This window comes from Pinus tabuliformis, chromosome J, assembly GCF_031772625.1.
Source record: "Pinus tabuliformis cultivar Carrire ecotype Pingquan chromosome J, CPIR1, whole genome shotgun sequence".
Taxonomy (NCBI): Eukaryota; Viridiplantae; Streptophyta; class Pinopsida; order Pinales; family Pinaceae; genus Pinus; species Pinus tabuliformis.
The window spans coordinates 913,970,183-913,980,484 of NC_142295.1; the positions used below are offsets into that span (position 1 = coordinate 913,970,183).

The 10,302-nt window shown below is 36.9% G+C and overlaps 1 pseudogene; it reads left to right on the top strand.

Moving 5' to 3' along the window:
- Window positions 1–447: 447 nt before the first annotated feature.
- On the top strand, window positions 448–9,785 carry LOC149229717 (receptor-like cytosolic serine/threonine-protein kinase RBK2; annotated as a pseudogene).
- The last annotated feature ends 517 nt before the right edge of the window (window positions 9,786–10,302 follow it).

Consider the following 10,302-nt stretch of genomic DNA (forward strand, 5'->3'; position numbering starts at 1 on the left):
TCGACATACTTCCTCTGGTAATCCGGAAGTTGGCAGACAACTATACAGGGCTGCAAGATTTCCTAGTCTTCCATGTTGTGGGAGGCAACACTAGATTTGGTCCAGGGTCCCTTCTGTTGGAGAGGCTTTCTGTCGATTATGGAAAAAAAAATCCAAGTTGGGTTTCACTATGTACCCATCTCCACGGGTCTACATTCCAGTTATGCAATTTGAATTATATAAGAGTTATTTGGATGACATAAGATATGTTCACATTAGACTGCTTTTGTGTTCATATTTTATCTATTTCACATCCACACTCTCTGATCTGAAAAATTTATATACATTATGTGCTTGCCCTCACAGGAGCTCCTCTTGCTTTTGAAAGGTGGGAATTGGCTTCGATCGTATAAGATTGAGCCAAGCATCAGTCCTGAATCTGTTTTTCCTTGATTGAAGTTGGGAAACATGACAAGATGGGGTGGGGAAATCGACAACGGTAAATTTCTACCAGAGGAGTCCTTCAGGAGCTGGGGAAGTTATTCAAATGCTCTGCGGCAGATAGGGAATCGATTTTGGGAAAGATTGTTTGCAAGGTCTTCGATCGAGGTGGAAATGACCGAGGTTCGGGCTCGGAGTGGGCATGACATGAAGAAGAATCTAAATTGGTGGGATTTGATTTGGTTCGGAATTGGAGCTGTTATTGGTGCTGGGATTTTTGTCCTAACATGTTTGGAAGCCCAAAAACACTCTGGGCCAGCAGTCCTATTGTCCTATGTTGTCTCTGGAATCTCTTCTCTGCTTTCTGTGTTTTTCTACACCGAATTTGTTGTGGAAATCCCCATTGCAGGTCAGAAGCTTCAATTCTTTACTGATTATGCAAGATTTTGTAATTTGTTATTCTTTTCTAAATTGATACCTATTAATTTAGAACTAGTCAACTACCCAATAATATTAACCACAACTAATTCTAATTATAAATTATGTTATATTTAAATACACAATTATTTATTTATGTAGCTCAAATCCATTTTTACCGGAAGAAATGTTCATGTTCTGTTATTTATTTTTAAAATAATCACATCTAACAGTGGAGTTTTGTTGTTGTGATTCAAGTTACCCATAAACACTGAGTACACCAAATATCATAATCCAACTTCCCCTAAATATCTTTGATGTTTTCTTAATAGTACATAAACAAAAGTATACAACCTTTTTCTTCTCAAATTACTATCCTAGTGCTTCTCTGAGTTAAACACAGGACAACTGTGTTCATCTCATCTTCAAGTATATTGAACTGAACTTACCCCCTCCCAGAATACATGTTAGTGTTGTGTTCTCTTATTGGTGTTTTCTTTCATGGTAGACACAAATGCTATTATATGTTTTTTTTTCTCAAGTCAACCACCCTAGTACCTCTCAAGATGAGCATAGTTACTGTGGAGTTTCTTCTTGAGGTATCTTGAACCAACTCTGCAAAATACCTATAGGTGTTGTATTAGATTGATTATCATTTCACATGTTCAGAATATTATATATTTCTTCAGTAAAACTGGATGCATCGTCTATTTATATCTTCATCTCGCTTTATATCATATATGGTGTAATCCATGCATACTGTCCATTGTCTTAGAATCAATATTCTATGTTGCTGTATAAAATCAGATTATCCATCCCTGAATAGAGCACAAAGCACAGAATGGATGGAAAAATAATATTTTTGTTCCTTTGAGAGTCAAATTGTTTTCTACCACCAAATTGTTTGTAACTAAGTACAAGAAAATATTTTTGCTTATTGGCAGGGAAAAGACATTATAGGCAAATGACCTAATGTACATGAGAATTATTTTAATGACTTATGAGTTTCAAGATTTGGCTTGTCTTCAATCAGCAAAGATTACTTACAGGTTATTCGGGGTGGGTTTTCACCTAGAAGGTCATGTAATCATTCTTAGTCTCTAGTATGAAGACAATCTAATTTATATGCGGCGAGATGTTTCACATTTGACATTTGTGGAAATCCCACTCACTTCATTGCCTAATGACGTTTCCTTCAAGAGTTTTTCCCAGAAATCTTGCTATAGGTTGGTCCCCTTTGAGATCAGACCCTAGCATTGATGATGACTCCTCATTCTCCATGACAAGTCTGAGCTCAGACAATGATTCATTACCCTTAAGAACAAAGACCTCATGGAAATGCTTTACATTCCAGGAACTACAATCTGCTACCTGTAACTTCTCTTCAGGTATAAAAAATTATGATAGATTGTTGTCGCTTAACTTCACCACATTGTCCTTTGAGTGCTTGTATTTCATTTACAATACCCATTTGTTTACCCCATCTTATACAACATGTGAGTGACTTTTTTTATTTGTTCCCAAAGTTTAAGAAGTTTGCAAAGAATCATCTATTCTAATTTATGTACTTTTACAATTTTACAAGGACAATATTATCTTAAAACTTGAGATTGACTAAAGCATTCATCAAAGAAATGAAAATTTGACATGGAAAGCAATTACAGAGAACTTTATAGGCAGTGGTGGGTATGTTGAAGTATATAAAGGGTCACTTTCCAATGGAGAGCTACTAGTTGTCAAGTGACTTACTAGAGGTCGTGGAATAGAGGAACATATGGTGGATGATTTTTTTACAGAGCTTGGCATAATTGTGCATATTAACCATCCCAACACAACTTGTCTTATCGGCTTTGGTGTTGAAGGTGGGCTACACCTTGTTTTTCAGTTTTTTCCACATGGAAACTTAGCATCATTGATTAAGAAGGTATAGAGATAGGAAATTATAAAGGAGAACAACTCTTCACATAATTCATTACTCGCGTGAATTGTATTTTAGGTTTATGGATCCATGACTCTTGTTTTGTCCTTTTTTGGATTGTTCTATTTCATCTACTAGATTGGAACATCCGGTACAAATTTGCTCTGGGCACAACTCGAGGTCTTCTTTATCTTCATGAAGGTTGTCAAAGACATATTATTCATAGAGATATCAAAGCATCCAACATTTTACTCACTGGGAATTTTTACCCACAGAAAAACTCTATCTCATTATTCATACAAGCCCCCATATTCTATGAGTAAGGGATAACTAATAGCAGAATTTGCAGGGTTGGATGATGCCATTAGTCCTGATTTTCACTTGTATCATTGAAATATTTCATGCATTAAAGCATATTTTAAAGGAACTCATTATAATTATATCTTCTTAGTAAGTTGATCCATTCCTAAATTCTTAGGACATTTGTTCCTTGAGACCCTTTCAATGTTCTTTAATAAAACCAGGGCATATATGATACCATAGTCTAAGCTCTATTTAAATGTTGTTATGAGAATCCCAGATAACAATTATTTCATTAGAGGTGACTAGATTTTAAGGGAGTCCTTATGATGGAACGACTATTTCATTAGAGGTGACTAGCTTTTAAGGGATTCCTTATGATGGAAACTTTGGAGCCTGTCTAAATTTCTTGCCATGATGAGGAAAAGTAGTGTTGAAGGAGAAATTCAAATGCATTTTAGTGTTGGATTTTAGTACATTTTCAAATTCATGTCCAAGTTTCCTGTCACTATGGGAAAAAAGCAGTAATCTTAAATGAAAAATTAAGATAATTATGGTTGAATGTTACCACATTTTCAAATTTCTCTGCCCCAAAGCATAAAAATAATGTTGAAAGAGAATACAATATTCAAAAGGAATTGTTGGGCAATGCTATGAAAAGGAAATCGTGTTTTCAACAGTAAAGCATGGGCATCATTTAGTCACTCAAATGTATCAAAATATCCTTTCCATAGAATGTAAAGCATACAAGGACAATTTTAAGAATTTTATCATCTGCCTCGGTAGAAGTGTCTCCAAATAGAAAAATTAAGGAAAAATTTGCCACTTGTTCAAGAAGTAACTTTATCCTTTTTGGTTCCTCTATTTTATTATAGACATCAAAACTTATAACATCTAAATTATACCAATATTATGCCTTTTACTTCTTGCAGATAACCAAAGAAATATAACTAGGAAAGGGCCATCTTAAGTGCCCTTATTAAGCACTTACAGGAATAAAAAAACATGGGCATCGTTTAGTCACTCAAATGTATCAAAATATCCTTTCCATAGAATGAAAAGCATACAAGGACAATTTTAAGAATTTTATCATCTGCCTCGATAGAAGTGTCTCCAAATAGAAATTTTAAGGAAAAAAATTCCACTTTTTCAAGAAGTAATTTTATCCTTTTTGGTTCTTCTATTTTGTTATAGACATCAAAACGTATAACATCCAAATTATACCAATATTATGCATTTTACTTCTTGCAGATAACCAAAGAAATATAACTAGGAAAGGGCCATCTTAAGTGCCCTTATTAAGCACTTACAGGAATAAAAAACCTAATCACATTGAGATTATTACCACTATTATGCCTTTTTCTTCTTTCCCATAATCTGCAAGAAATATAACTAACCTTGTCCAGTCTATTAAGCACCAACAAATATAGAGTCATATTAAACTTGCCCGGTTTAATAAGCACCAACAGGGATAAATTGAGAACCTTGCCTCTCTTGGTGAAAATATATTAACAATTAAATCTATGTTAAAAGCATATTACAATGTTTGTCTTAGAGTATTAGCTCAGCTAGGATTTTAGTCTGGCATATCCTTCTGATGGGAATTCGTTAATGTACTACTAAGTTAATTGTAGGATTTTAGTCTGACATATCCTTCTGATGGGAATTTGTTAATGTACTACTAAGTTAATTACAAATTTGGAGTTATGAGCATTTACGATGAGGAGAAATTGAAATGAAACTTGTGCTCCAAAGATGTCTCCTGATTTCATTTGTGTTGAAAATAGCAACAAGAAATGATAAAAATAGAATCCAAAAATTCCAGTTTAATTTGTCCTTGAATTAAACTGAGAATTAAAATCAAATTTTATTCTCATAGCAACTTGTAATAGTTAACTAGAGTGAGTTGACTTAGTTAACTTAGGAATTTCGAGTTGGAAGTCTTTCTGAAGTCATGTATATGTTCTCCCTATATTATAGGGGTCCAGGATGAGTTAAGTATGAGTTGTAATTAGTTAACTCAGTTTATTGAGTTAATTCCAGTTAAATTAGTTCCAAACTGTTTGAGGAACTAATAGTGAGTTAACGGTCAGTTGATGCATTAGTGCACTCAACTAGTGCTACTCCAATTAACTGAAGATTCCCTCATCAGAAACTCATGCATGTCAATTCTAAGAAAGACCCAGTTGAGACTAGAGTGCAAGGATAGTGTACTATTTGTTGTATAATTTTATGAGTTGTATAGATGGTGCATGCAATCAGGAACTGAACCTAGAAGGGATTGCGTAGTTATGGATGAGGAATTTCCCTTTAAATATAGGCTAATTCTCTCAAGAATTGTGAAAAGAATTAGAAGATTGGAGGCTTGGAAATTTGACTAAGTATTGGCCAAAGGAAGTCTTCAGGCGGAGGATAGGAAATACTTGTGCAGGTTAAGCTCAAGGTTGAGTAGAGCATATTGTATTCATCCAAATTCTTTGACCAAGGGTGCAAGGAAATAGGGGCTTGGAGAGCTGGAGAATTGGCTATGTGTTGGCCAAGAGTTTGCTTGTGAGTTGGAGATTGATTTAACTGAGTGTTGGGATCGTTCTTGTGAGAACAAGAATTGTATTATCATCTTGGATTTATGATATAATGCAATACAGATAGTGGGGTTTTGAGTTGTGGCTTTCCCCGGATACTTATTGTGTTATGTGCCATTGATGTTCTTCCTCTTGTCGATTACTGTTTTCATCGATCTATTGGCTTCTGTTGTTGAAAGTAGAAGTAGATTCTTGTCTCTTGTTTTAATATATTACATGATCTTGTGAATCTATGGGATTTTCTACATGGTATCAGAGCTAGATTTGTAGAAATATCTACATGGTATCGGAGCTTGATTGTTTTTTGGGCTGCGAGTTTGCAGAGCAAATCTGAAAATTTTTGTGCAAAATTTTAAGAAAAAAATAACAAATATGGATTCCTTCTGAAAAAATACCCAAATTTAAAATAAATAAAAAAATCGGTCGAATCGGAATTCAAATGAGGGAGATATTGTTGATTTAAAATCGGCTCTTTTTCTAGAAAATTTTGTGACAACGGGACAGAGGAAGATATGATGAGCCTTGCTCTTCTTGGACTCTCAAAGAGTTGGCATAGTTATTAGGACTCTGTCAATGGTCGGGAGAAGTTGCAAGATTGGGAACGACTATGGTCGGATTTGATGCAGGAGGAGATCAGGAGGAACACCAGAGATGGGACCTCTTCCAAGGAAGTGGAAGAGGATTGTGCTTTAGCGAGTAAGGCAAAGAAGGCCAAGGGAAAGAAATCTTAAGGAGAAGAGGGTGGAAAGAAGATGGACTTGACGAAAGTCAAGTTTTTTCACTATCATGAGCACAAGCACTATGCCAAGAATTGCCCACAGAAGAAAGCAAGCAAGAAGGAGCCGACAGTAGCGACAACAGGTGAAGTTTTAGCTTCAAAATTCGAACTTGATTTCACTCTCATTGCATGCATGGCCAACACTGTCATGGGAGGCGCGTGGTATCTTGACAATGGTGCCTCATTTCATATGACCGGGAATAGAGATCTCTTCATTGATTTTGAGGACAAAGACCTCAAGCAGAGCATAGAGTTTGGAGATGACGAGAGGTATATAGCTACAGGGATCAGTACGATTACCTTTCACAGGGAGTTTGGCTCCCCTCTTAGGGTCACAGATGTGATGTATGTTCCAGGACTAAATAAGAATCTTGTTTCATTCGCGGTATTTGAAGACCATGGCTATGATGTGGTTTTTAGTAAGGGAAATGTTTTCCTTAGACACATCACCACGGGATAGGTGAAACAGATCGGTGCACGGGTCAAGAACCTATATGTTCTTGAGGTTCAAGATGCATGCAAAGCCTTGAGGAGCAAGGCAAAGCTTAGAGACTCGGTGGTTGAGAGGGAGAGTAAATTACCTCTCAACATGCAGCCCCAGATGAAGCCTCTGAAACAACTTCAGGAAGTTGTGGAGCAGCCACAACTAGAGAATTTGAGAGGAGACCGAGTGGAGAGATCCACTCAAGCAGAGAAGAAGTAGTCTCAGAAGAAGTCTTAGACAATTGTGGAGCAGCCACAATTGGATAAGCCGAGAGGAGACCGAGTGGAGGCATCCAGTCATGCAGAGGCCTCCAATAAGGGGGGATTTTGAGCCAAGTGGGCAGAAGGATCACATGCAACCATACCTCCAGGTGTGAGGTGGGGCGATGTGAAGTGATAGTCCCAAGAAGGCTAAAATTGGGCAGGATCCATTGAGTGGTTTTATCTCATGGATCGTACCTTGCTACGAGAGCCCAAAGTACATAGTAGCGGGAGGAACCAGTGGGATTAATGCAGTCAGAGATCAAAGTGATAGAGGTTAGAGAAGTCAGATACTAAATAAGCGTAGAGAAGGGTTGACGATAGTGTAGAAAGGCAGAGTCAACAAAAGCACAGAGTTTTTAGTCGACAGAGGCAATAGCAGTCAAAGACTTTGATGACAGAGGCATCATTCTGATTCAAGTTGGATACACAACAACACTAGAGAGAAGTGTTGCATGTAGAACATTCCAAAGGTTCAGGATCGGGATCGAGTTGAATTCCTTTCTTGTTGAGAGGGAGTGTTGAAAATAGCAACAAGAAATGATAAAAATAGAATCCAAAAATTCCAGTTTAATTTGTCCTTGAATTAAACTGAGAATTAAAATTGAATTTTATTCTCATAGCAACTTGTAATAGTTAACTAGAGTGAGTTGACTTAGTTAACTTAGGAATTTCGAGTTGGAAGTCTTTCTGAAGTCATGTATATGTTCTCCCTATATTATAGGGGTCCAGGATGAGTTAAGTATGAGTTGTAATTAGTTAACTCAGTTTATTGAGTTAAGTCCAGTTAAATTAGTTCCAAATTGTTTGAGGAACTAATAGTGAGTTAACAGTTAGTTGATGCATTAGTGCACTCAACTAGTGCTACTCCAGTTAACTGAAGATTCCCTCATCAGAAACTCATGCATGTCGATTCTAAGAAAGACCCAATTGAGACTAGAGTGCAGGGACAATGTACTATTTGTTGTATAATTTTATGAGTTGTACAGATGGTGCATGCAATCAGGAACTGAACCTAGAAGGGATTGCGTAGTTATGGATGAGGAATTTCCCTTTAAATACGGCCTAATTCTCTCAGGAATAGTGCAAAGTATTATAAGCTTGGGGGCTTGGAAATTTGGCTAATTATTGGCCAAAGGAAGTCATCATCCGGAGGATAGGAAATATCTGTGTAGGTTAATCTCAAGGTTGAGCAGAGCATATTGTATTCATCCAAATTCTTTGACCAAGGGCGCAAGGAAATAGGGGCTTGGAGAGCTGGAGAATTGGCTAAGTGTTGGCCAAGAGTTTGTTGGTGAGCTGGAGATTGATTTTACTGAGTGTTGGGATTGTTCTTGTGAGAAAAATCATTGCATCTTGGATTTCTGATATAATGCAATACAGATAGTGGGGTTTTGAGTTGTGGCTTTCCCCAGATACTTATTGTGTTATTTGCCATTGATGTTCTTCCTCTTGTCGATTATTGTTTTCATCGATCTATTGGCTTCCACTAGTTGAAAGTAGAAGTATATTCTTGTCTCATGTCTCTTGTTTTAGTAGATTACATGAGCTTGTGAATCTACATGATTTTCTACAATTTTCTGAACTGCATATTTCAGATTTTGGACTAGCAAAGTGGCTACTGAAGCCATGGACACACCTATATTAAAAGCTGCTATTGAAGGCACATTTGGGTGAGTAGTTCTACTTCTTCTTGAGGATTTGCTAGGAACATTCATACACTTGATATTCGTTTCATAAGGATGGATTCACTTTTCTTCATAGTGGACCGGGAATATTCATGTTTGTTACATTTATATTCCAGCTATCTTGCCCCAGAGTATGTCATGCATGGGATTGTTGATGAGAAAACAGATGTTTTCGCATTTGGTGTACTTCTACTGGAGCTAATTACTGGTCGCCTTCCAATTGACTCTTCTCAGCAAAGCTTAGTGATGTGGGTATGTGATTCCTACTTATCGGTGATAGATTATTCGTATTTGTGTGAGTAGCATGGCTGTGTAATTCTCTATATACTTGGGCTTCCATCTCTGCCTCGGTTAGCATTTCTTCCAACATAAGAAAAGACTCAACTGTGGGTTGTTGCATAACGTATGGAATCAATGCAGGCAAAGCCTCTGCTTGAATGTAGAAGCATCTAGAAGCTGGTTGACCCTCGCTTGGGCAATGCATACAATGCCCATTAGTTGGATGTGATGGCCTCCATCGCTGCATTATGTGTCCAACAGACTGCCATCCTCAGGCCTTCCATGAAACAGGTAAGTTGTTAAAATGAGAATTTGTAAGCCCATTACTGATCCAGAGCTAGTGCCTTCACGATTTTCCCGAAACTCTAATGCAACTACAAGTATATGGTACTGACTGAAAATTACCACAATTCCTCATTTATTAAATACAGATCAAATCTACCTCTGTGTTTTATTTTTGGAAATTGCAACGCATGTTGAATTAGGTTTTTCAGCTTCTAAATGGGGAAGGACAGAACATAGAAAACTCAGAATCCTCGATAGTGTCGCTTCTGCACACACCATATCTACAGGAATCGTTGGACACAAGAGAATACATCTCCTCGACACACTATCTGACAGACCTCAACCGTCACAAGGAGGTTGCTCTGCAATTCTAAAACTCACACCGCTACTTTTGCAATTCAATTTAGGCTATCATACCACAAATTTTTATATCTCCTTCCATCAGAATTGGAGAGACTACATCTGACATGACATTTGTATAAGTAGGAGGAGGTCACTTCGAGCGGAATTAATGTACCACTATGTCTGTACAGGTTCATTTTCAATCATGTTGTTCTTCATTACCTAAATTTGTTGTGCAACAAACATGTGAATCGGCAATAACAAAAACAAATCAGTTTCAACCTCGATACCTTGTACATCTCTGGAGTCATTTTGCTTTCCAAATTCCTCCCACACAAGGGTAGGAAAATCCAATATGCTTTCTCTCTTTCAACTTTTGTTGCACATGGTTTTATAAATTTCTCATTAGTAATGTAATGATTGTAGTTTTGGGTTTTTTTTAGGTGTTTTTTTAAGTCAATGTTGTTCAAAAAGAGGACTAGCTAGAATAATAAGTTTAAGGTGTGCAATGTGTAATGTGGATAATCCAAGTGATTTTTTGAAAGTGTT